Source organism: Scyliorhinus canicula, unplaced genomic scaffold, assembly GCF_902713615.1.
Source record: "Scyliorhinus canicula unplaced genomic scaffold, sScyCan1.1, whole genome shotgun sequence".
NCBI classification, from domain to species: domain Eukaryota; kingdom Metazoa; phylum Chordata; class Chondrichthyes; order Carcharhiniformes; family Scyliorhinidae; genus Scyliorhinus; species Scyliorhinus canicula.
In genome coordinates this window covers 2,321,238-2,348,358 of record NW_024055461.1, presented here as the reverse complement: position 1 = coordinate 2,348,358, position 27,121 = coordinate 2,321,238, and the positions used below count along the sequence as shown (strand labels likewise).

Below are 27,121 nucleotides of genomic sequence, written 5' to 3'. Positions count from 1 at the left end.
CTGTGTCTCTGCCAGCTCTCTGTTAGCGCAATGGAAGAAACAAAGAAACAAAAGATGTGTCTGGAGGAGCTATCAATGGCAGATTGATCAACAACTACCGCCCGGACAGAAAGAACAAGTGGAAACAGGATTGAAACCCAAATCTGCGATGGAAGGACACACAGAATGGGGGCAGCATTTACAGTGTGAAACTACTGAACACACACTGAGTGTGAAAGCTGTATTGAGCCCAGTGTAAAGATGCGCTGCTGTTCCTCGAGAGTTTGCTGAGCTTCTTTGGAACATTTCAGGTGTATCAATAGACACACTTTTCGCTTTACTCTATTTAATCTCGGGCTCTTTTGTTCATCTACTTTCGCAGGCGGATTATGTGCATTGACTCAGTCTCCAGTGACATTAACTGTATTAGAAGAGCGTTCGGCGCAGTAAATATGCGAGTATACAGATCAGGGTATAAACACCATGCAGTGGTATCGGCAGAAACTGGCACATCCTCCAATTTGCATAATTTACAAAGTAGCAGGACTGAAGAAAGATAAAATCTCAGGACGATATCTGGCGACTGGTGATTAGTCTACAAAGTCTGGTTACCTGAATATAAGCGCCCTGAATGTGGAGACGGGGTTTATTACTGTTCAGTGAGGCAGAGTGTCTGATACAAGACAAGAAGTCGTACAAAAACCTCCGCGACTACTTTCTTCTCGGCTGAGTGTTTTTGATGCCTCTAAGAGCGAAATGAGTCTATTTCCGTGCTCGCAGTGAACAAAACTGACAGGTTTATGGAAGACACATTTGCATTGATGTCTTTATCCTTGTCCACCTGAACAGAAAGTCGGTCTAGGAAACCCTGAGACTTATCTCCATGATCCGAGTTATATCACCACAGCAATTATTTCGGAGCCTACCCTGAATATTGATGTCCAACAGAGTCAATCCAGGAGTAGTGAGTCTGTGTTACTTGTTGCGGCAACAGAACACAGGTTGTGTCAGAGTCTGGGATGGATTCTAACGCATGGAATAGATACTGTCCCTTTGAACACAGACTTACCAAGCAGCAGGACCATTATCAGAAACGGCCCTGGAGAGAACACGGTGTCTAATGTAGGCTTAAGCAGAAAAAGAACCCTTGTTATTAAACGCAGATCAGAAACAGATTTCGCTTATCTGGCGACTGAGGGACATTTTCCAGCGACTGTGTTACAAACTGTAGGTCCGTCTCAGCAGCTTTTTGCAGAGCTAACCGCTGTTCCACAGCAGCCCAATGGTGCTTTAGCATCTGGACTTGGGGATCTGGCTGTCAGTGAATCTAAACAAGCCGAACAGAGATCTAGTCAGTATCCTTAAAATAATACAGCTTTCATTGTTAGGCACGGTCATCTGGTTATTGTCAGGGGGAAGAATTGGGCTGTGAATTGAGTCAGAAAACATTAACATAAACATTTGTAAATAAACATTGAGTTAATTCTGAGCTTTTGGCTTGTTACCAGCAAAATACTCGAGCCAAATAGACACTATGTGCCGGCTGTGGTCGAAGAGACCCATACACTGAGAGCGTGAATGAGGAAAGGATTTCACATTGATTCCGAAAGACAGGACAAGATCACAAAAAGGCAGAAAGTGGGTGAACGCACCATAAATTGATTTTTCAAATTAATTTACAGTATAGCTGCAAGTTAAAAAACTAACTAATAACATTCCTCAGCTGCTGCTTACGTTATTGTCGGGTGTTGTGTTTTGTTCTCATATCTTAATAATGACCCTCGCAGGTTCAGTTATTGTTTATGTTTTTAGTGCGAGCGCGCCCCCTGCTGACAATAACTGGAACTCTCATGCTGGGGTTTTTGTACAGGCTCCACTATTTCTCTGCATCAGTGTGGGCTCCATGGCACAGAAATACACGGCGGTGTCGGAGAGAAGCGGCGCGGCGATACTTAAAGGAACTGTTTTGTTTTCTTTGTTTAAAATAGCCGAGAACCTGGTTGGCAAATCATGAGACGTAGCTCCTGAGCTATATATCTTGCATAAATATTTCGGAGCTTCCCCTGGAGACTGGATGTACCAGAACAGAGTTTGACCAGCCGTCGAGTAACTGCAGCCCAGTGTTATCGCCTGTCCTTCCAGAACTGTTAATTCAGGGGGATCCTGGGACACTTCATCTTTGCCATTTGTTCCTGCAACAAATTACAGAATCTATTAAATACCTGGGAGCGAACGCTGGGAACAGACAGTGACCATTTGAACATAGACTCACCGGGCAGCAAGACCAACAGTATTAGTAAAACACATTGGGAGAACATGGTTGCTGCTTTAGAATTTCACAGAAGTCACAGAATTGTTAAAACATGTTAACTCTTATAGTCTGACATGAAAAAGGAAATTCAAAGGCAGATTTAATTCATTGGGTAACTAAGGGGCGTGGCCCAATGGTAGGATTGGCTGGCTTCTCATTGCTGCTGATCACGCAAGTGAACACATGTGCTCCCTGTCAGCAATTGGCTAACACTCAGTATTAGTATCAGCTCAGTGACTAACTCTTTCTCTAGATCGCACTGTCTGTCTTTTTCTGCGTCCTTTGTTCTTCTCGATGTTTGTCTGGCTCTTTAGTCGTTAAGTATATCTGTGTGCCAATCTCTTTCCTCTGTGTCTCGGAACCTCTCTCTCCTTCTACCCTGTGTCAGGAAAGCGCAGTATGGGTGCGACACGGTGGCGCAGTGGTTAGCACTGCTACCTCATGGTGCTGGGGAGCCGGGTTTGATCCTCGGTCTCGGGTCACTGTGGAGTTTGAGCGTTCTCCCCGTGTCTGTGTGGATCTCACCCTCACGAACACAAAGATGTGCAGGGTAGGTGGATTGGCCACGCTAAACTACCCCAAGATTGAAATCAAAATGAATTGTGTACTTTAAATTTATTAAAACAAAGGGAAGTGCAGAGTGTGGACCATTCATTTTCTCCCAGTCTGCCATGTCAACAACTTCACCAAACCACGTGTTCCAGGAAGGAGGGAGCAGAAGCATCAGACAAAATATACTCACCGGAACTCTGAGACACTCAATTAGAAATCAAACTGCCTCTCGGATAAATTGCAGATCCGGGAATTCCCGAGAAATGTCTTCACCTAGTAGAGGTTAGAATATGGAAATGTCCATTACAGGTAGTGACAGAGGCGAATTGATGCATTTAAGGGGCCAAGGAGGCAGGAGGGTTTGGAAGGGTATGCTCGAGTTGGATGAAGCTGGTTAGAGGATATCGGTAGGACGTGTGAGCATCTCGGTACTGAGTCAGATGTTCTTTTCAGGAGTATAAATTCCATTTCATTTTATAGAACAGTCTGCGAGTTTTTATTGTCAGTTCAGTTGAATTTTTAAGCAATGATTTCCGCTTTCTATAACCGTGTGTTCCAGCTCTAAGCAATGGAGATTCTGTGACTCAGCGGGAATCCTCACTCGCACACACAGAGGGGAAGATGTCACTTTAACCTGCACATACCGACGATGCATTTTACTTATTCTGTCACCGTCAGTACCCTGACAGACAGCCTGGGGTTGCTGCCAGGAGGCACAAGAACGGCAGGGATTCACTTCAGGCGGATTTCGCGCAGAAATTATTTTTCAATTCAGTGCAACAGTCGGACAAGTTGTACCCATTGCCCATCTCGGAGCTGCGGCTGTCTAACACAGCGGTCTGATACTGTGCACAGAGTGTAACAGTGATGAGAGCGAGTGAAAGTCTCGAGCAAAAACTGCCGCAAGTTTCTGGGTCACAGCTGCTGTCTGTTGAAGAGTTTTTAAACAGCAGATCGGCTACTGACAAGTTAATAGATTCTCGTGCACATAAACTACAGCACAAGCCATAGCAACACCGCCTAAAATGGTTCGCATTGAATACTGATTCAGTCTGATTGTTGCATTAACTGTGAGAGGGAGGAACTTGCTGCTGTTCATTTCGAGTCTCGGAGAACTCGCTATTACCATTGCGAGTACTGCCACCCGTGGGTCTGGAACTATTTACATCCGTGCACCTCTGATGAGGAAAAAAAACTCCGAGTGAGAGCAAAGACTTTTCTGTTTGTGACACCAGGCTGTAATGGAAACCGAATGCAGCATGGTGAGGAAACTCCTAATCAATAGAATAGGCCGATAACATTCCTCTCAATGTTAAATACACTAACGAATATTAAAACTAAGAATGAACAGTCACATGAAGAGTTATAAAGGGGCATTTTCAGGACATGATTAGAGGCCAATGAAAATAATATAGTAAACTGTGAGGTCAGGCGTTGTGCGTTTTCGGTAGCGGAATGGTCACCGAATGGTCGGGAAAAGGAGTAAATGGAAGAATAATCAAAACATTTTCTTCACTACATGTTCTGCAGCTTTGGATTTGGATTTTAGTGTCACAAGTGCCGAGGTAGAATGAAAAATATTGTTCTGCGTACAGTCCAGTCAGATCGTTGCATTAATGAAAAACAGGATATACGATAGATACACAATATAAATCTATAGGCACAGACATCGGGTGAGCATACGCAGTGTAGTATAATAATAATATTAATAATCTTTATTAGTGTCACAAGTAGGCTTACATTAACAATGCAATGGAGTTACTGTGAAAATCCCCATGTCGCCACACAAGCACAGTTCAGTTCATAAGAGGGTCATTCAGAAGTCTGGTAATAGCGGGGAAGAAGCTATTTTGAATCCAGCTTGTATACCTGCTATTGTGGCGGCATTTACTTGTTGTGTTACTTCCTGTAACCGCTACATCACATCGTTAAGTGTTGTTTTCAACATTTCTTTCGCGACATTGTTCAATTACAAAATGATACAAATGCTCCAAACATTTCTTTTCATTCTGTCTAGAATGTATTTAATGTGAATGGAATGGAACAGAACTTTCCCAATGCAGCACTATTACTTTCGGCGTCATACTTATTTCAATATTTTCAAATTACAACAATCTGCAGGTTTATCTCCCAATCTGTACCCAGTTCCATTCACAGTGTCACACTGCGACAGTGATTTTGTACCAGACTCCCTCTGGTTGCTGTCACTGTCTCTCAGTCCGCAGTACTACACCGCGCTGTCAGACAGCAACAGTTCCCGGATGTTGAAATTACCCTCACTCCTCGAACTGTCCAAAGATGCAGAAAATCGACTCCCCACGCCCACTGCTCTGGAAACATCTCCGTAATTAGGAATGTACATCAAGAATATGGGGGCTTCGTCCCGGTCCTGACGGTACAATTGCAAATAATATGTACCAGCTGTGGTCGAATAGCTGAAATCAATAGTAATCAATTCTCCTTCAAACTTTGTCGCTGTAACAGGTTCCTGTGAAACCATATCTGCACCGATAATACCTGCAAAAAATAGAAATCCGAGCTTAAACTTTGTATTACTTTGTTAGAAATCATGCAATCATGGAATTGTATATATTACAGTTAAGGGTGGATCACAATGTAAGAATCGCGAGCTGTCTGGAAATTGTGCCCCTTGGGAACTTACCACTTAAGTGAGTTGCAGCTCTGATGAAAATGTAACAGGCATCTCAACATGTTCAGAGATGGTAGTGGATTTGAACTGTGAGTTGCAGCTGAATTGTTGCAGTCCAGAGTTCAGAAGATGTGAGTAATATCCGGCCTCACTACCGATTGGTTCATTCCCGACAGAGTCAGCAGGAGACACCCAATCAGCTCAAAGCTCCTGTGTCCTACATTTCATCCAATTAGATCCGTTTCTTTGTTACGTCAGAGCGAGGAGCCCGGAACCACTTGCACCTGTTTTCAGAACAATGAACTGAACACAAGAACATCAGATGATGAGGAGCAGGATCTGCAGTGGACGATTTGCCCCTTCACATTGGGGGTGCTCTGCAATTGTACAGATCATAGTTGTTCGACCTGGAATCTAATTTCCTGCACCACCCTCATCTCCCTTATTTCCCCGAATATCCCCAAATCCAACATAGGTCTCGAAACAACTAAACGACGAACAACTGTCGCTCTCTGTGACACAGAAAGGGCGTGAAAGCGAATGTTGGTCCTGTTACTGAGCGTATCTTTGAGACAGGGCACAGATGGATGCTATTTAGTGTTGTCATGACGGTGGCATTTGGAGAGCTGCTCGCAAAGCACAGAAACTACTATAAAAATGGATTTAGCAGACAATGATACACGTTCAGCACTACAGAAAGAAATAATTAGGGCTAGCTGTTCTTTATAATATTGCTTTGTTTACATAAATAGTTCACAATCCAGGTGAAAGATCTAATTCAGTGAATTGAGGTGAGAGTGCTTTACCGGTTTTTGTACGGGTTGAGAGTCCCTCTGTAACAGTGTGGGGCTCAGAGCACAGAGATACACGGCAGAGTCAGAGACACGGACCCCGGTGATATTTAAAGGAATCGTTTTCTTATCCTTGTCTAAATCAGCAGAAAACCGGTCAGGGAAATCTGAAGACCTTTCTCCCTTCCCCGCGCTATATTTCTTCAGTAGATATCTCGGAGCTTCCCCTGGATACTGGATGTACCAGAAGAGATTCTGGTCAGTATATTTTGCTTTGTAACTGCAGTTCAATATTGCTGTTTGTCCTTCCTGAACCGGTAATTCAGGCGGCTCCTGGGAAACCGAATCTTGGCCACTGGTTCCTGTAACAACATATAGAATGTGTCATAAATCTGTGAGTAAATATAACCCATGAAACACAGGAGGAGGATTTGAACTCAGACTCACCGGGCAGCAAGACCATTATTATCAGTAAATCACACAGGGAGCACATGGTTCCTGATTGAACAGTAAAAAGCGACACTGTTTCAAATATGTTGCAGCTTCTAGTCTCATATCAAAGTGCAAACCCAGACCAGTGGCAAAGAGTAAACGCAGATCAATTCTTGGGAAACTGAGGGGCGTTTGTCAGTACTACGATTGGCTGGTCTCTCAGCTCTGACGTCAGCTGAGGGCCAATCACTGTCAGGTGAGCGTTTATTAATGCGGGTTCTCTCCAATCACATTCCAACCCTGGCTGTGTGTTTGTCTTTCTCGCTCCCTTCCTCACATTGGCGTCATTCTGTCACTTTCTCGGTTGAAATCGTTTTCCTTCGACCTCAACTTTCACATCTTTCCTGAGGTAGATATTCCTCCCCAAAAATGTGAAAGATAAAATAAATATTTTAATATCAGTCTCACACACAGATATTAACGAGGCCATTCAGTGCACGAACATAATTAATAATTACTGGTTTAAGGGTACACGGGATAAATAGTCATCCAACTCTACACCAAGATGCGCTTCCACTGGGGTCTCTTGTACCGGTAAAGTACTGATTTCAGTCAGTCATCACTTGTACCCCAGGAAATATAAACAGTGACAACTCTGAATTTGATCACTTTTAAAAAGTGCTGCATGGTAGATTACCACCTGATCAAGAAGTTTCACAAATACAGATTGATGAAATGATCCTCCGGGATCTGCAGGTTTATATAAATGGGATCGGGAAATTATGGAATTTGATTCTGGGATATAATGACCGTCAACTGTCCAATGGCCCAACAGTGAGAACCATTGACCTCATTGAGGGAAACCCATTCAGATGGAGCTGGATTGTCCCGTTTATTATCTGTACCAATGCAACTCCTTGTGCTTACTTGATACGGAAATTGCGCCAGTTTGTGTATGAGCCCCGCCGGGCCCTTATCCACTGTGGGTCTCAGCGCGCAGTAATACACGGCGCTGTCTGTCATCTTCAAATCTGTCAGGGACAAGTGAAAAGTGCTTTGTGTCGGGTTGAGTTTCCCGCTGAAGCGTTCAAAGCCGGGAGCCGTCTCGTTGAACCCATAACTATCGGCTCTGAGTAGATATCGCGGAGCTCGGTGTGGATACTGGCGATACCAGAAGTGGTAATAGCTTGTAGCTGAACTCGATACCGAATAACTGCAGGGTATGGCTGAATCGTCACCCTCTTCTGCGTCGACTCGTTGTTCTTCCTGAGACACCGAGTCTCCCTTACTCATCCCTGAAAAGAAAAAGCTGGTTAGAAGGAGAAACGTGAAGCGGATGAGCACCCGAAGATGGAAATAAGAACACATTTGGGAATTGGAGGATTCAGTACAGAGGTTCAATATAACCAACCTGTCATCAGGACAATAACCAGAGACAGGCAGAGTATCAGCCCCATGGTTCGAATCTGAACTCCAGATACAGAGACAGGTATCACTCACTGGACCAGCCCTGTAATTGGCGGAGATGAAACAATTAGCGAGATGTTATGAGTTCGAATCCGATTTCTTCGCTCCGCCCACCTTCACGTCTTAAAGCGGTCGCTTCCTCTGGAACCGGTCGGTGATGTTTGATATGTGACCAGAGAGCGCCCTCCTGGGGACAGCGCAACCGCCTATTGGAAACACACACGGCCACGTGCAACGACATGTAAGAAAACATCATCCAGACATGCACAGACACTGCAATAAATTCCAACATTCGTTGACATGATTTTTGAGTGCACATTAGTCTGAGTTGCTAATGATGAAAGTAAGTGAATATGTCCACCTCCCAGCAGCCTCGTTTACAGCACAGAATCAGCACAAACATAGACACGGAGACAGGTAAACACAGTGATCGACCCACAAATTGATCTCTCAAACAGACACACAGACAACCATTAAAGTAAATAAGCAGCCAGATTAACACAGCCATAGAAACACAAAGGAGAAATTCCGTCAGAGACACTTTCAAAAACCTTGGACTTGTCCGAGCGAGCTTTCTGGGATGGAAATCCCCGAGTTTGTGTCAGTGCGATAATATCATGTTGGATATTCATAGCGATCAAACTGTACAACCCGGAACTTGTTTCCCATTAACCGTGAGGATCGATTTATAAAAGCGACTATCCTTTGTATTACGTTATAGGTTGTATTAAGTTGGTTCACCCTGTCTCTCCATTAGTCCACCCGTCCGACGGGTTCTTGAAAATGATAAAATGCTATCAGCTTTAATATTAATTCCATCTGTCTGTCTATCTACGTATCTATCTATCGAGCAATCGATTGATATATCAATCTAATATATCGACGCAACCATCAACTTTCTATTAATTCTTCATTCTGCTGTGTGGGTTAACCACAAATAGGAGTGGTTCCTGGAGATCGGGTCGGGCAGTGAGTAACATAAGCTCAATTTGCTGAGTTTATATTGTATCTGTTCAACCTCCAAATGTGAACTTTTCTGTTCTACTTTTATTGTCAGACCCAGAACAATGCTTCCACGTTCGTACTTCATATACATTTCTATGGAACGAAAGAGGTTAACATTCTTAGATAGAACAGTACAGCACAGAACAGGCCCTTCGGCCCTCGATGTTGTGCCGAGCAATGATCACCCTACTCAAACCCACATATCCACCCTATACCCGTAACCCAACAACTCCCCCCCCCCCCCCTTAACCTTACTATTAGGACACTACGGGCAATTTAGCATGGCCAACCCACCTAACCGGCACATCTTTGGACTGTGGGAGGAAACCGGAGCACCCGGAGGAAACCCACGCAGACACGGGGAGAACGTGCAGACTCCACACAGACAGTGACCCAGCCGGGAATCGAACCTGGGACCCTGGAGCCGTGAAGCATTTATGCTAACCACCATGCTACCGTGCTGCCGTTTCCTTTTCTGCTGAATACGCCAAAGAATATCACAATTTTCACATTGAATGGGCTGCAGCTGACTGACAGCGCTGTCTGCTGAGGTCAACACACAAAGGACCCGGGACAACTGGGACCATTACCCTGTCTGTGACGTAATTTGAAGAGAGATTCGTTCAAACCTACCACCAGGTGGCGCATCCCACCGCCTGTCACGTTGCAGGAACCAATACTGACTGACGCGTTCTCAATGTAACAACTGGTGCAATTCAGTCGTAACAATGAACGTCGTCTCACAGCTTCTTCGTTCAGAAACTTAGCTCACTGTTATGAACAATTCTGCAGACAAAAGTTGCAGAATGTTTTAAATTAACTTGATCTTTGGCGGAATGTATCACTGAAAACAAGAATGCAGGTCCATCAAACAGTTTGGCGGGCAAGTGGTATGTTGCCCTTAATTGCAAGAGGACTTGCGAACAGGAGCAAGGCTGTCTTATAACAGATATGCAGGGTATTGATGGGCGTCACCTGGAATATTGGGAGCAGATTCAGACTCCTTACCTCAGAATGGAAATGCTTTCCATGGAGGCAGTGCAGTGACTGTTCATCAGAATGATGCCTGGGATGGCACGATTATCGTGTGAGGACAGATTGGATGAACCAGGCCTGATTTCCCTGGAGTTTAGCAGAATGAGAGGCGATCTCGTTGAAGTATAACATTCTGATAGGGTTGGACAGACTGGATGCAGGGAAGATGTTTCCTCTGGGAGTGGCCAACAAGAGGTCACGGTCTCAGGGTGAGCCATTTAGGACAGAGATGAGGAGAAAGGTTTCACTCAAAGGTTTTGAACACGCAGAATTATCTACGACAGGTGGCTGCAGAGGACAAATTACCGAATATATTTCTGAAGGCAATGAATAAAGTCCTCGTCTCTAAAGCCGACAAGGGGTATGGGACAGAGCTGGAGTCTGGGATCGAGATAGAGGACCACCCGATACACTATTGAATGGCGAAGCAGGCTCGAAGGACCGAATATCCGATTCCGGCTTATACTTTATATATTTCTAAGATTCTGGTTTTGTTATATTACGCAGGAACACCACAGGTTTTATTTTATGTTCAACAATTTCTCTATTATTCCTGCACCAGATGTCACCCACGGATTTTTTTTACTTCTCTATCAGAGGGTCGGTGATGATTCGATGGACTGAATGGCCTTCTGCATTATAAAGATCCGATGATTCTATGAGGTTGGAAGGCGTTGGGAGGAAATGAAGCTCAAGCGTTAAGATTGGATATTGTGGATCGGAAATGAATGTGAAACACGTTGCAGAGCAGTAAATGTTCATTTCCTTTTCAGCAAGCGGAATAATTAATCAGCATTGTAAATTTGATTAATCTCACGTCAGGTTTAGGTTGTTAGGTCCACTCACTTGCACAAATCATCACATTGCAACGTGCGGTTCCCATGGCTCCACATTCCTCCTTTCAAATAAGATAATCAAAAAAATAAATTAACAGCAATTGAGGCACTTTGCAATTTCGCTGACCTTAACTCACATTAATCTGCAGTTTACATTTTGGGACCATCAGCGAAGACTATGAGCTGGTACATCAGTGCTTTGTTGATAAATTAAGCTGTGCGACGATTTTTTAAGGGAAAATCATGTTTAATTAAGTTGCTTGAATTTTCTGATGAATAGCAAAGATGGTTGATCTGAGTATTGCTGTTGATAAACTTCCAAATGCCATTTGATAACGTGCTGCAGCGCCACCTTGTGAGCAATAATGGAGCTCCTGAGGTAAAATGGACAGTAGCAACGTGGACACGAAATTTCCAGCAAACAACTAGCTGTAGGGATCAGCTGTTTCTCGGAGTGAAGGGACGTTGTGGTGAAGTTTCCAGGGATCTGTATTGCGGCCTTATATATGACACATTAATGACCTGGACCTTGTTTGATAGGGGAGATTTTCAACATCTGCGAATGGTACACAATGTGACGGTGTTGCGAACCATCGGTAGGATAATGTACAACTTCCAAACAGCAAACACAGGAATGGGTGGGAAATTGGCAGATTAAAGTTAGTGCTGTAAAGATTGAAGTAATTCATATGTCTTGCAGACCGCAGAAAGACAAAAGAAAATAAAGGGAATAATTCAAAAGGCAATGCAGGATCAGAGGGAGCTTTTTACAAAGGGTCATCTGGACTCAAAATGTCAGCTATTTTCTCTCCTTACAGATGCTGCCAGACCTGCTGCGATTTTCCAGCATTTTCTCTTTTGGTTTCAGATTCCAGCATTCGCAGTAATTTGCTTTTACCCGAGGGGCCTGTTTATATGTAGATAAATTACTGATGGGGATAGGACAGTTGAGAGCGCGGTCATTAAAACAATTAATAAAGGGAATTATCAATGGGTACATAAAATACAGAGGAATGTACGTTATGTTAAACTTGTACTAAATCCTGAACCGACAGAACTGAAGCATTGTGGGTATCACAGTACGGGGCAATGTGAGTCATTAAGGTGGGTGCAGAAAATGCTCACGGGAATAGTTCCAGAGATGAGCAACTTCATCTCCGAAGATAGATTGGACAAGTTGCGACTATTTCTCTTGAGCAGGTTACGACGTGATCTGACGGAGATATTCAAAACCATGAGGGTTCTATACAGAGTAGATATGGAGGAACCTATCCCACTGGCGGGAGGGCCGAGTACCTGATTGAAGGAATTGGGAAAATAAGCACGGAGACAAAAGGAGAAACCTTTTCACCCAGTGAGTGATTAGGGTGGACTGGACATTTGTGTAGCGGTGGCAGGGTCACTTGATGCTTTTAAAGCGGTTTTGGATTATTATCTCAAAGGGAAAAACAATGCTAGACTGCGGGAAAAGAATGGTATTCAGCAAATCGCACCTATAGAGGGCCAACACATACATATCTGTCCAAACAGCCTTCTTCTGCACTGAAAACACCCCCGACTATGTTTAAAGAGACTGCAGTGTGTTAACTGTAATATCACTGGGTCAGTAATTGAGATGCCCAGCTTCATTCACTGAGGTCGTGTTCAAATCCTGCTGCAGCTGATAGTGTGCTTTAAAAATGCAAATAGAGGCCCTGTAACTTAGCAGTTCGTGAGGTTAGTGATGGTCAACAAATGCGAATGAGGCCACATCTCATGAAATATATTTTATAAATCAATAACTGCAATAGCAACGTTTGGCCAGTTGATGGCAGTGACACCGCGATTGCTGACATTACATGAAGCAGAGATTGTCTCCATTGTTACTGCCAAGGACCCTCTCCCTATTCATATCTAACCAGACACCGTCTCTGATTCTATTAAGTTAGGTCAGCTTTCTGATTTTATGACAGCAGGTCTCAGTTGTTACTGTACTCGTCTCAATCCCAGCTGTTAATATGCTGAAGCAAGGGCCACTTTATATTACACTAAGTACTTAAGAAGTTAGTATAGCATTGGATCATATCTCAATTATTATTAAAATTACAATCTTTATTGTCATAAGTAGGCTTACATTAACACTGCAATGAAGTTACTGTGAAAAGCCCCTAGTCGCAACACTCCGGCAGCAGTTCGAGTACACCCAAAGGGTTGTGAATCTATGGAATTCCTTGCCCAGTGAAGCAGTTGAGGCTCCTTCATTACATGTTTTTAAGGTAAAGATAGATAGTTTTTTGAAGAATAAAGGGATTAAGGGTTATGGTGTTCGGGCCGGAAAGTGGAGCTGAGTCCACAAAAGATCAGCCATGATCTAATTGAATGGCGGAGCAGGCTCGAGGGGCCAGATGGCCTACTCCTGCTCCTAGTTCTTATGTTCTTACACAGAGGGAGAATTCAGAATGCCCAATTCATGTCACAGCACGTCTTTCAGGACCTGTGCGAGGAAACCGCTCCGGTGCTCCACCCGGGGGAAACCCACGCATATGTGGGGAGAACACGCAGACTCCACGCAGTCATTGACCCCAGCCGGGAATCGAACCTGGGCCCTGACGCTGTGAAGGAATAGTGCTAACCAGTGTCATAGTCTATGTCTCAATTGTTACTTCACTAGATTCAATCTCCACGGATACTAAACCAGAACATGTTACTGTTTGTATTACCTGAGCCACTGTCTCAATTATTGCTTTGCCTGAAGCTGCCACGTTCCTCAGTGTAGTGGTCTGGGCTCAACCATATCCAGCTGCTTCGTGAATGGCCTATCGTCCATCACAAGGACAAAAGTGAGCGTGTTTGCAGATGACTGCACAATGTTCAACACCTTTTGCGATTCATTAGATGCAATCCATGTCAGAATGCAACATGATCTGGACTATATTCAGGCTTGGCAAGTGGCAAGTGCGGGCAATGTCCCGCTCTAACACGAGAAGATCTAACCATCTTCCCTTGACATTCAATGGCATTACCATCACCGAATCCCCATTATGAACATTCAGGGGGCTGCTGTTGCCTGGAAACTGAACTTGACTCGCCATATAAATACTGTTGCGATCTGAACAGGTTAAAGACGAGGAATCCTGCCGCGAGTCACTCACTTCCTGTCCACAAAGCCCGTCCAACATCATCAGGGCGCAAGTCAGGAGTGTAATGGAATACTCTCCACTTGTGTGGATGAGTGCAGCTCCAACAACATTCGAGAAGCAAGACACCATCCGGGAGAAAAGAGGCCGCTTGATTGCTAACCCTTCCAAAAACGTTATTTCCCTCCAACCGACGAATAATGGCAGCTTTCTGTCCCACCTAAAAGATGCACTAGAGCAACTCAACAAGGTTCCTTCGGCAGCACCTTCCAAACCCATGACCACTACCACCTGGAAGGACAAAGGCAGCAGATACCTGGGATCACCTTCAAGCCACTCACCATCCTGACTTGGAAATATATCGCCGTTACGTCACTTTCGCTGGGTCAATAGGCTGGAATTCCCTCCCTAACAGTTCTGTGGCTGTACCTATACGTTAGAAACTACAGTGATTTAAGAAGGCAAATCACCACCACCTTCTGAAGGGCAATTAGGGATAGAAAAGCAATGTTGACCTAACCAGACACGCTCCCATCCCATCAATGAATTGATAATACAGTGCAGAGACAGGGGCTGGTCCAATATAGACAGATATATATGCTAAAGTAGTGATCACATGAACTTGTCGTGAGAGTAATAAACATTATTGATATATGGATTACGTAGGCATAAGAAAGATGGCACCTGATCTAGCATTGGAATAAGCGTGTATTTGGGTGGTCATAATCGTAAAAATACTTTGTACAATAATAATTGCAATAGGTCAAAATAGTAATACAGGAAACAGCCTGTTAGAGCCGACAGGGACAATGATCTCGGAAATGATAATAAGAATAATAATAACCTGTATTATTGTCAAAGGTAGGCTTAAATTAACAGTGCAGTTAAATTACTGTGAAAATCCCCTAGTCGTAACACAATGGCGCCTGTTCAGGCACACTGAGGGAGAATTCAGAATGTCCAATTCACCTAACAAACACGTCTTCGGGGACGTTAATAATAATGGGACTAATGATAGAGAATCAAAGCATTAAAACCTGAATGGCAGATAGACTATTAGTTTAACCATCACACAGATAGTGTCTTTGTGTCCACCCTTATTGCATACTTGCTTTAAATGCAAACAATACAGAGATTGATGCAATTTTAAAAGTTACAACCTGCAGTGCATTATTGAACACATCACTGGCCCCGGTCTGATGGTGAAGTACAGCCAATCAAAGTTATGTATAAAATAACCATGTGTATGTGTGAGAGAGAGACAGACAGCGCCCATCGCATTGTCGCCAATGTTTCAGCGCCTATTGATATATCAGATTTTTCCCCAAATGCTTAATTACAGAATCAAGCACCATTTCAATATGGACTGGATGAAGTTAGTGTAATGGGGGAAAAAACACCCGGAATTGCTGGAATTTCTCTGCATGTCAGTCAGAATGTGAGGAGAGAAACAGAGTTCATGTTCCATGTCACTGACAGAATATCAGCACCAGGTTCATCCACCTGAAACTCACTGCATTTCTCTCCGAAAATACGACCCACCAGAGCAGCACATTTTGCCGAACTTCTGTTGCGGAGCTGTTTGGCGTGGGTTCAAATTCCACTCCAGGGTTTGGTGGCCATGGAAGGAGTGTTCGTGCAACTGAAACGGGTTATTAATCAGTCTCCAAAATCCTTCACCCTCTCTACACCTTATTGTGAGAGCGGAAATAAAATGAGTGTATGAAAAACAAACGGATTTCCATCCGCTTTCTGACCTGTTGAGACTTTCCAGCACTTTATGTGTTCATTTTAGATTTCTCGTATGTGTGGTGTGTTACCTTTGTACTAATGTAATGGGAAATGCAAACAGCTTTTGTTGCCATTAATTCGTTAGTGATACTCTCACCCAAAACTCTCAATTCTCACGGTGATAGTTTGGATCAAAATCCTTCTGTTTATTTGTATCCATTATTTTCGTCGACTCAACTGCATTGAGGGGACAAGAAGACCAGAAGAAATAGGCACAAAAGTCGGCCATTCAGCCCTTCGAGCCCGCTTCACCATTTAATCGGTTCCCATTCATGGCTAATCGAACACTCACTAAATCCGCATTCCAGCATAAATTCCATGAACCTTTATTCCTTACTGGTTAAAACCTTTCGATCTCAGCCTTGCAAATGGTCAAGGACTCGGTCTCCACAGCTTCCTGGGGTAACGAATTCACAAGATTCACCACTCTTTCAGAGAACAAAACCTTCCTCAAATCCGGCTTATTCTGTGTCCCTGCCCTCTGGTCCACTATCCCATGAGTGGAAACATCCTCCCTCGATGTACCCCGTCTACCCGCCTCAGAATCTAAAGGGTGAAGGACAGAACAACTCTGAACAATCTCTCCATCCAGCGAAAGACGGGTTCCTGGGACATCATTCTTTAATTACTTAAAAATAACAAATTTTCTCTTTCCAATTGAGGGGCATTTGGCCAGGCCAATCCACCATCCTTCATGTCTTTAGGTTGTGGAACGAGACTCGGGCAGAATGTGCAAACGCCACACAGACATGACCCGGGGACAGGATCGAACCCGGGTCCTCAGCGCGGTGAGGCAGTAGTGCTAAGCACCGCACCACCCTGACGCTCTCCTGGAACATCATTAAAGTTGACGTTCCTGCCAACATCGAAAAAAACAAACAACTTCAATCTCATTGGATTTGTCAAGGGATTTCCAACTGCTGGGCGGGTCAGATATAATAATAATCACAGAGACCGGCTCCAGTGTATCAATAACAGAGATGCCGGGCCCGGGGTCAGACTGGCATCTGGTATAATAATAATCACAGAGACCGGCTCCAGTGTATCAATAACAGAGACTGCCGGGCCCGGGGTGAGACTGGGGTCAGGTATAATAATAATCACAGAGACCGGCTCCAGTGTATCAATAACAGAGGCTGCCGGGCCCGAGGTCAGACTGGGGTCTGGTATAATAATAATAATCACAGAGACCGGCTCCAGTGTATCAGTAACAGAGACTGCCGGGCCCGGGGTGAGACTGGGGTCAGGTATAATAATAATCACAGAGACCGGCTCCAGTGTATCAATAACAGAGACTGCCGGGCCCGGGGTGAGACTGGGGTCTGGTATAATAATAATCACAGAGACAGGCTCCAGTGTATCAATAACAGAGACTGCCGTGCCCGGGGTCAGACCTGTTCGGGTGTAATAATAATCACAGAGACCCAGTGTATCAGTAACAGAGACTGCCGGGCCCGGGGTCAGACTGGGGTCTGGTATAATAATAATCACAGAGACCGGCTCCAGTGTATCAGTAACAGAGACTGCCGGGCCCGGGGTCAGACTGGGGTTTGGTATAATAATAATCACAGAGACCGGCTCCAATGTATCAATAACAGAGACTGCCGGGCCCGGGGTCAGACTGGGGTCTGGTATAATAATAATCACAGAGACCGGCTCCAGTGTATCAATAACAGAGAAAGGTGATAATCTTCGGTGAAGGGAGGCAGGGGATCCCATGAACAGCTGATTTTAAGATGAAGTGAAACTATCAGAAAGCAATGATGCTCCGGGCCCTAGCCCAGGCTTCATTACCTTGCTGAGTGACAGGGATGTGTGTGGGAAAAGCGGATTGTAAACTTCAATGAGTGAGGTGCGTGTGATTGACTCCACCTAGCATCGTTTATACCCAATGGGAGGACAATTATGGCAGACCCTATACTGGTGCATCTGTCGGCGGAAACAAAAACATCTGTTTCTTCTTATTGTTACGAACAGTTCTCCATTTACACCGTCACGCAAGAGCCGGTTCCGGCAGCTTATGAAACCTATATTTCTTTGGTAAATTTAGAGTATCCATTTATTTATATTTTCAATTAAGTGGCAATTTAGCGTGGCCAATCCACCGACCCTTCACAGCTTTGGGTTGTGGGGGTGAAAAACGCGCCATCACGGGGAGAAGGTGCAAACTCCACACGGACAGTGACCCAGGACCGGGATCGAACTCGGGTCCTCAAAAGCGTAGGGTGCAGTGCTAACCACTGCACCACCGTGCCGTCCCAGCTTATGGACACTTCTGTTTAAATCATCAGTTTCGGACACAAAGACTAAAAGCCAAAGACTCATCACAGGAAGAATTAGTGCCACAAATGTTAACGATAATTGTTCTTTTTCGAAACAAGGGCTATTCACTGTTACTCTGTCCAAAGTAGTGGGTTGCAAACAGCAACGGACCTCTGAAAGATTCGTGGCAATTATCGACACACACCCAGGTTCTGCCGAAAGACAGATGTAATGATGTGTAATGTGACAGATGTGTAATGATTGTATTTTATTCGGCCTCAATGAAGGACAGAGGCAGATACAGAAAAGGTGCTGGGGCAATGATTAGAGATGAACCATCCAACTGGTCCCATGCCCTCTCATCCTTCAGATCTTAATACCTTCAAATATTTATCCATCATTTTCCAAAGTTGCGGTTAAATCTGATTCCATCATACTTTCCAGATGTGTATTCCAGTTTATAACAACTCGCTGTGTGAAAACAATCCTCCTGTTCAATACAGTAAATGTGTGACCTCTGGTTCCAGACCCTCCTGCCAGTTGTAATAGTTTCTCTTTAATCACTGTACTCAAACCTTGATGGTTTTGTTTTAGAAGTTTAATTAAATAGACACACATAAAGATGGAGAAAGATACACAGAGAGAGAGAAACTGAGCGAAAAATTGAGAAAGAGAGACGCTGTGTTGAGATAAAAACTGAGAAACAGTAAAAACAAATTACACACAGAGCGAGAGAATGATAAAATAGTGAAATGCAAAAATATATCATTTCCTGGCTTCAGAGAACCGGGGAAACTCAGTCACTGATCCACTGACCATCCAGTTATGTCCTGGAATGGAACCTTTAAACAGATCACAACAGGTTCATTTGTAAATGTCACCGCAATGTGATCTGTGTGACTCTGCCCTGACTCTGTGGGCAGATATAAGCCGCATTAACAGATGTTCTCACCAGATTGTGGTCCCTGGATTTATTTTCTGTTCAGAAGTGAGATGTGCGGTTTGGAACCGGCAGCAGAGAAACAGGAAGTTGTGTTACCTGAGAATGAAACAGCAGGCGTCAGTTTCATGTTATCACCGTGAACAGTCTTCCTGCCTGTGAGGGTGAACTCACTCTGACAGCATCAAGAACACCCACACAGATTGCTGCCGGCCTTAGCATTACATTCGCCTCCATTCCCATTCCCTTGAAAAAGTTATATTATTTGTTTAAAAACACAGTAACCGATCGGGAGATGCACAGATGATCTTCACTGGTCATAATACAAATAATAATCTGGAGACATGAAGGGAAATTAAAGCAACAATCTGTTAACAGAGGTTATACTAATGTAGAAAGTTTGAAGGCATTTGATGTCAGAGCGAGAGGGGGGGGGGCGGGAGAGCGGTTAAGTGAATGAGCTGGTGCCTTTCTGGCACAGAATTTTCCTCTGATGACGTTTTGGTGCTTAATTATTTTCAGAAGTGCCTTCAGTAAAAAAGATTTAAACACGAGGTGCCATTTAAACACTAGGTTCCAGACTCGGCTGCTGTGTGCCTGCGTGAGTGAGTTAAGTCTGAGAGAGAGAAGAGGGTTCAACTGATTTAGGTGCAGCCTGAGACAGAGAAAGCGAGCTGAACCGATATGTAAGTAACGTGAAAGATATATTTGTCTTTTCAGTGGAATGGACAGCTTGATATTACTGTCTAGATCACTCAAGACAATACATTACAAGTACATATTAGGGGCAGCATAGGATGTGGAAGGTAATCTCAATAAAATGTCGTCATCTGCTGAAAAATAATTGCAATTATTGGCAACGCCATTTTACAAACAATGAATAATGATGTGTTCCAGACTAACCAGCCCATATAGACATACAGGCGCGTACATAGACACACACAGACCCACACACATACACACACACACACACATACACACACATACACACACACATACACACACACAGTTTCAGACTCTGTCTCTCATAATCAGTGGCCACACCAAAAGCAAACATAAATCCATCCAGCAAAACGGGTGAAAGACAATTCGGACCATGAAAGGAAACAGTGGGTAATTGCCACAGATGAACACAAGGCTGAATTAGTCATATCCTACACAATGGAGTTTGTGACTGTGTTGTGCAATGTGAAGTTCAATATGGCTCCTGTGTTTCTGTTCCTCAGCCTGGTGATGAAGTGAATGGCACAAGATTCGCTCCAACCTTACAGCAAAATATTACACACCCATTACCAGACCAATCACACAACACCAAATACTTATTCATTATGCTTTTGTAAGTGAATTAAGTCTGAGAGAGAATAGAGACATTAATTAATCTAGGTGAAGTCTGAAGCAAAGAGATGAGAACAGATCGGCAGGAGTTTTAAGGATGTATTTGCCTTTGCGACGAACTTCCATAACAGCTAATAGTTATTGAGACGACAAAATGTATTCTTCCAAACACAAGTGAGACCCCTTTCCACGCAGAAGGCAGTGGCGCAGTGGTATTGTCGCTGGACTCGTAATCCAGAGACCCAGAGTCAAGCTCTGGGGACCCGGGTTTGCACCATGCCAGGTGGTGAAATTTGAAACAAAAAAGATCTGTAATTAAAAGTCTAATGATGACCATGAAACCAGTGTTCGGTGTAATCAAAACCCATCTGGTTCACTGATGTCCTTCAGGGAAGGATATCTGTCGCCCTTAACTACTCTGACCTACATATGACTCCAGATGACTCCACAGCAATGTGGTTGACTCTGAAATGCCCTCAGGGATGGGTGAGAACTGCAGGATCAGACAGCGACATCCACATCCCATGAACGAATAAAAAGCATTTAGTATATTCAAAATGAAATTGCATCTTTGTTTCTTTCCTTTCTTTCTTTCATATATCTATCTATCTATCTATCTATCTATCTATCTATCTATCTATCTATCTATCTATCTATCTATCTATCTATCTATCTATCTATCTATCTATCTATCTATCTATCTATCTATCTATCTATCTATCTATCTATCTATCTATCTATCTATCTATCTATCTATCTATCTATCTATCTATCTATCTATCTATCTATCTATCTATCTATCTATCTATCTATCTATCTCTCTATCTATCTCTCTCTCTCTCTATCTATCTCTCTATCTATCTATCCATCCATCCATCCATCCATCCATCTATCTATCTATCTATCTATCTATCTATCTATCTATCTATCTATCTATCTATCTATCTATCTATCCATCCATCTATCTATCTATCTACCTATCTATCTAACTACTTATCTACCTACCTACCTACCTATCAATCTATCTATCTATCTATCTATCTATCTATCCATCCATCTATCTATCTATCGACCTACCTATCTATCTATCTATCAATCTGTCTATCTTTAAGACAACCTTTATTTTTTTCATTCAATTGCGCGATATGGCGCCACTGATTGGTCAGCAATTATGGCCCATTCCAAGTTGCCATTCAGAAGGTGGTGGTGAGCTGCCGCCTTGAATCGCTGCAGTCCCTGATATGCAGTTACGCCCATACTGTATTAGCGAGAGAAATCCAGTATTTTCACCCAGCCACGGTGAAGAAATGGCAATATATATCCAAGTCAAAGTGTTGAGTGACTTGGAGAGGAATCTCCAGTTGGTGGTGTTCCAAAGTATCTGCTGCTCTGATCCTTGTTGATGGTCGTAGCCGTGGGTCTAGTAGGTGCTGAATATGAAACATTTATTAGTTCCAACAGTAAATCTTGCAGATGGCAACAATCAAGCGACTGATTTGTCCTGGATGGTGCAAAGCTTCTTGAGATTTGTTGAAGCTGCACTCCAGACAAGTGGAGAGTATTCCATTACACTTCAGACTTTTGCCCAGCAGATGATGGACAGGCTTTGGGCAATCAGGATGTGAGTTACGCGCCACAGGATTTCTACACTTTGAACTGCTCTGGCAGCCACAGCATTCGTCTGGCTTGTCCAGTTCAGTTTCCGGTCAATGACAACCCCCGGGATATTGATTGTACGGTAATCAATGAAAATAAATCTGTTGCATTATTCTGTGGGGCAAGACTTCAGCCGTGAATGAAACAGAGTCTAACAAAATAATATCAGAGAGTAGGCTTAACATAATATAAATGGAGACTTGGTTCAGTTGAACAACTGCTCCGAAATGGCGACTTCTAACATGTGCAGCAGCATGGATTCATGCATCAATTCATTAATCCGCACATAATGTAATATTAACAGATATAAGGTCTAATGCAATGATTAAAAAGAGTCAATTGCAGTAGAGAGAGATGTTGCTCAGTGCATTTGTGAATTAGACGGCAACTATTTGCTAAAGCAGTAAACACAGTCTCGTGCAGTCATAACTGAGAAAGGATGTATTGTAGTATGTATTAAAACATGGCCTTACTTATTTAAATGTTTAACTGTCGATAGCATTCTCTACACAGGTACAATGCTGAGGGAAAGATAAAACGAAACATCGTCCTGTTCAATCATTCTAGAGTCAAGACCCAGGGTAATAATACTTGTTATACGGTTAAGTACAGTGATAACTGAAGCAGGGATTAATGTAATACTACGAAACACAATGTGCAGTAAAATAAAAATAAATACATCGTCTAACTACAAGTAAAAACTCAACTAGAGTAAATTATACAGGCCACAGAAGCATGAGCTAATGCATTAATAACTGGAATAATATCGAAAGATATAAACAGTGAGAGGATCCAATTTAGAGAGAACTGAGAAAGGACCTATTTTATTTTAAACAGAGATATGGAGGAGTGTAGTAATAAATGAGATGTAACCCATTGCACGATTAATATTATAAGAAGTCTTACAACACCAGGTTAAAGTGCAACAGGTTTGCTTCAAACACTAGCTTTCGGAGCACTGCTCCTTCCTCAGGTGAATGAAGTGGTATGTTCCAGAAACATATATATATATAGACAAATTCAAAGGTGCAAGACAATGCTTAGAATGCGAGCATTTGCAGGGAGTTAAGTCTTTACAGATCCAGAGATAGGGGTAACCCCAGCTTATGAGGTGTGAATTGTCTCAGGCCAGGCCAGTTGGTCGGATTTCGCAAGCCCAGGCCAGTTGGTGGTGGTGGTGGTGGGGGGGGGGGGGGGGCGTCCCGGGCAGGAATGTTCCCTTCCAGTTGGGGAACACTTCAGCCTCTGATCTCCGGGTAAGCGTTCTCCAAGTCAGCCTTCAGGATGCGCGATAATGCAGAATCGCCGAGCAGAAACTTATAGCCAAGTTCCGCACACATGAGCGGGTCCTGGGATTCATGTTGCATTACATTTCCCCCCACCATCTGGCCTGGGCTTGCGAAATCCGACCAACTGTCCTGGCTTGAGACAATTCACACCTCTTTAACCTGGGGTTACCCCTATCTCTGGATCTGTAAAAACGTAATTACCTACATATGCTCGCATTCTAAGCATTGTCTTGCATATTTTGAATTTGTGTGTATATATGTTTCTGGAACATACGTCTTCATTCACCTGAGGAAGGAGCGGTTCACTGAGTTGGATGATCAGCCACGATCAGAATGAATGGAAGAGCAGGTTCAAGGGGCCGAACGGCCTACTCCTTCACCTATTGTCTATGCTTCTATACTTCTATGGTTCTATGTAATGCAACAAAGCCTAAATTAGATATAAACTGAAACAGGGTCTAGTACAATAATTCCTGGTACAGGGTCTACATTAATCTCAACTGAGACAAGGCCGAGTGTAGTGATTTCTGAGGGGAGCGGGTCTTCAATTATGTAAATTTAGACAGGGTTCTAGAGCACTAATTGCTGATAGAGCGTCGAGATTAATATAAAGTGAGACCGATTCTAGTGCCGTAATTATTGATGCAGTGTCTAGCTTCACGAAAACTGAGATAAGGTCTAATGCAGTGATTACTGATTCAGGGTATAAGACCATAAGACCATAAGACATAGGAGTGGAAGTAAGGCCATTCGGCCCATCGAGTCCACTCCGCCATTCAATCATGGCTGATGGGCATTTCAACTCCACCTACCAGCATTCTCCCCGTAGCCCTTAATTCCTCGCGACATCAAGAATTTATCTATCTCTGCCTTGAAGCCATTTAGCGTCCCGGCCTCCACTGCACTCCGCGGCAATGAATTCCACAGGCCCACCACTCTCTGGCTGAAGAAATGTCTCCGCATTTCTGTTCTGAATTTGCCCCCTCTAATTCTAAGGCTGTGCCCACGGGTCCTCGTCTCCTCGCCTAACGGAAACAGTTTCTTTGCGTCCACCCTTTCTAAGCCATGTATTATCTTGTAAGTTTCTATTAGATCTCCCCTTAACCTTCTAAACTCCAATGAATACAATCCCAGGATCCTCAGCCGTTCATCATATGTTAGACATATGTATACATTCGTTCAAAGCGAGACAGGATCGATTGCAGGGTCGGCCCAAGATTAATGTTAATCAATGTAGGGCCGAGTGTGGTGTTCACCGTTACACGGTTGAGATTATATACATTCAGACAGATGTGCGTTTTTTCTGCGTGTTTGTCCGTGTGCGTGGACATTTTCACACCAAACTCCTGCACAAATAATTCCTTGGTTTTACACACCAATTAATGGGACGGGGTGTGGGGTACTTTACTCTCCACATACCCTGCGTTTCTCCTGCTCTGCAAGTATCTGATGGTAGGGCAAAGAGGAAGCTTTACTCTGTTCCTCACATGCGCTTTACCCGTCCTTCACATGTTAGATGGCGGATGTTGTGGAGGGGCTTTCCTCTGTACTGCACCTGTCCTTCGAGTATTTGAGGGGAGCTTGTTCAGGGAAATTCACTCAGTAACTAAATGTTTACTGTTGAGGCCCTGGGAGTATATAATGGGACAGGTTTTAGGAAGTTTTCTTCTTTATCCAAATCTGTGACGCATATGGCCTGAGAGTGTTTGCTGGTTCAGTGTGCAGGAAAGTTTGCTCTGTATACGACCCCGTCCTGTACCTGACCTGCGAGAAATTGACGGAATAGTTTAGCGAAGCAGAGCGTTACTAAAGCTGTCCTTGGAATTCTGGTGGGACGCAGGGAATGGTAAGGTCTGGGACCAATGTCTTAATGTCTGTGTCATATTTGAAAAGTGAGCAAAACGGATGCTCAGGTGATGAAAGGGGCAGTAGCAGAATGTGTAGAACAGCGACTAAGGGACAGAATACAGTGTAGATGTTAACAATTGTTTCAGATTGGGTGAGATACAGAGTGTTATTCTCCAGTGGGTAATATTAGCAGCACTGCTTTTTCTGCTATATATTAATAGACAGGACTCGGGACTCGGGTTCACAGGATATCAATTGAAAAGTTGCATATGTTTCCCAAATTGGAAATGCAGTAAACAGGGAAGAGGATTACATACATAGATACATAGAAGTTAGGAGCAGGAGGAGGCCTTTTGGCCCTTCGAGCCTGCTCCGTCATTTATCACGATCATGGCTGATCATCCAACTCAATAGCCTCATCCTGCTTTCTTCCCATAGCCTTTGATCCCATTCTCCCCAAGCGCTATATCCAGCCGCCTCTTGAATGTATTCAATGTTTTGGGATCAACTATTTCCTGTGGTCATGAATTCCACAGGCTCACCACTCTTTGAACATAGAACATTACAGCGCAGTACAGGCCTTCGGCCCTCGATGTCGCGCCGACCTGTGAAACCACTCTAAATCCCATCTACACTATTCTCTTATCGTCCATATGTCTATCCAATTACCATTTGAATGCCCTAAGTGTTGGCGAGTCCACGACTGTTGCAGGCAGGGCATTCCATGACCTTACTACTCTCTGAGTAAAGAACCTACCTCTGGTATCTGTCCTATATCTATATCCCCTCAATTAAAAGCTATGTCCCCTCGTGCTAGACATCACCATCCGAGGAAAATGGTTCTCACTGTCCAGCCTATCTAATCCTCTGATCATCTTGTATGCCTCAATTAAGTCAATTGAGATCTTCCCTCCATACCAGGCAACATCTTGGTAAATCTCCTCTGCACCCTTTCCAATGCTTCCACATCCTTCCTATAATGCAGCGACCAGAATTGCACGCAATACTCCAAATGTGGCTGCACCAGTTTTGTACAGCTGCAACATGACCTCATGGCTCCGAAACTCAATCCCTCTACCAATAAAAGCTAACACACCGTATGCCTTCTTAACAACCCTCTCAACCTGTGTGGCAACTTTCAGGGATCTATGTACATGGACACCGAGATCTCTCTGCTCATCCACACTACCAAGATTCTTCCCATTAGCACACTACCCTGTCTTCCTGTTATTCCTTCCAAAATGAATCATCTCACACTTTTCTGCATTGAACACTATTTGCCACCTCTCAACCACCCGTGGGTTAAGCACCTTGGACTTTGCCCTCGTGAACCCTTGCCAGAACTCTCTAAGCTCCGGGCATGCCCAAAACCTGTGTGTGCACATGGTTTGCAGGGCTGCCCTTGCGCCTCATACAACTGTCTTCTACCCCAAAAAACTTGCTCATTCTCGCTGCTGTCTTGTGTGCCCGGTGGACCACCTTAAATTGAATTAGACTGAGACTGGCACATGATGAGGAGGAATTAACCTTGCCCAGAACCTTTGCCCACAGACCCGCTTCCAACTCCTCACCAACTCGTCCTCCCACTTGCCCTTCAGCTGCTCCACCGGGGTTTCCTCCGCCTCCTGTAGTTCCTGGTAGATATCCGACACCTTCCCCTCACCCACCCAGGTGCCGGAGACCACCCTGTCCTGTATCCTCGGTGATGGCAGCGTCGGAAAGGCCACAACATGTTTTTTCAGGAAGGCTCGTGCTTGCAGATATTTGAAGGCGTTTCCTGGCGGCAGATTAAATTTGTCCTCTAGCGCCTTCAAACTGGGAAAGCT

The 27,121-nt window shown here is 43.9% G+C and overlaps 2 protein-coding genes across 2 annotated transcripts in view; both read right to left on the bottom strand.

Moving 5' to 3' along the window:
* LOC119959603 (zinc finger protein 774-like) overlaps window positions 1-27,121 on the bottom strand; it is a 1,152,970-nt gene that overhangs the window by 439,991 nt on the left and 685,858 nt on the right. The gene's annotated exons all lie outside the window — the stretch shown is intronic.
* LOC119959658 (zinc finger protein 271-like) overlaps window positions 1-27,121 on the bottom strand; it is a gene marked incomplete at its 3' end in the record, with an annotated part of 544,877 nt that overhangs the window by 278,619 nt on the left and 239,137 nt on the right. The window lies entirely within an intron of this gene.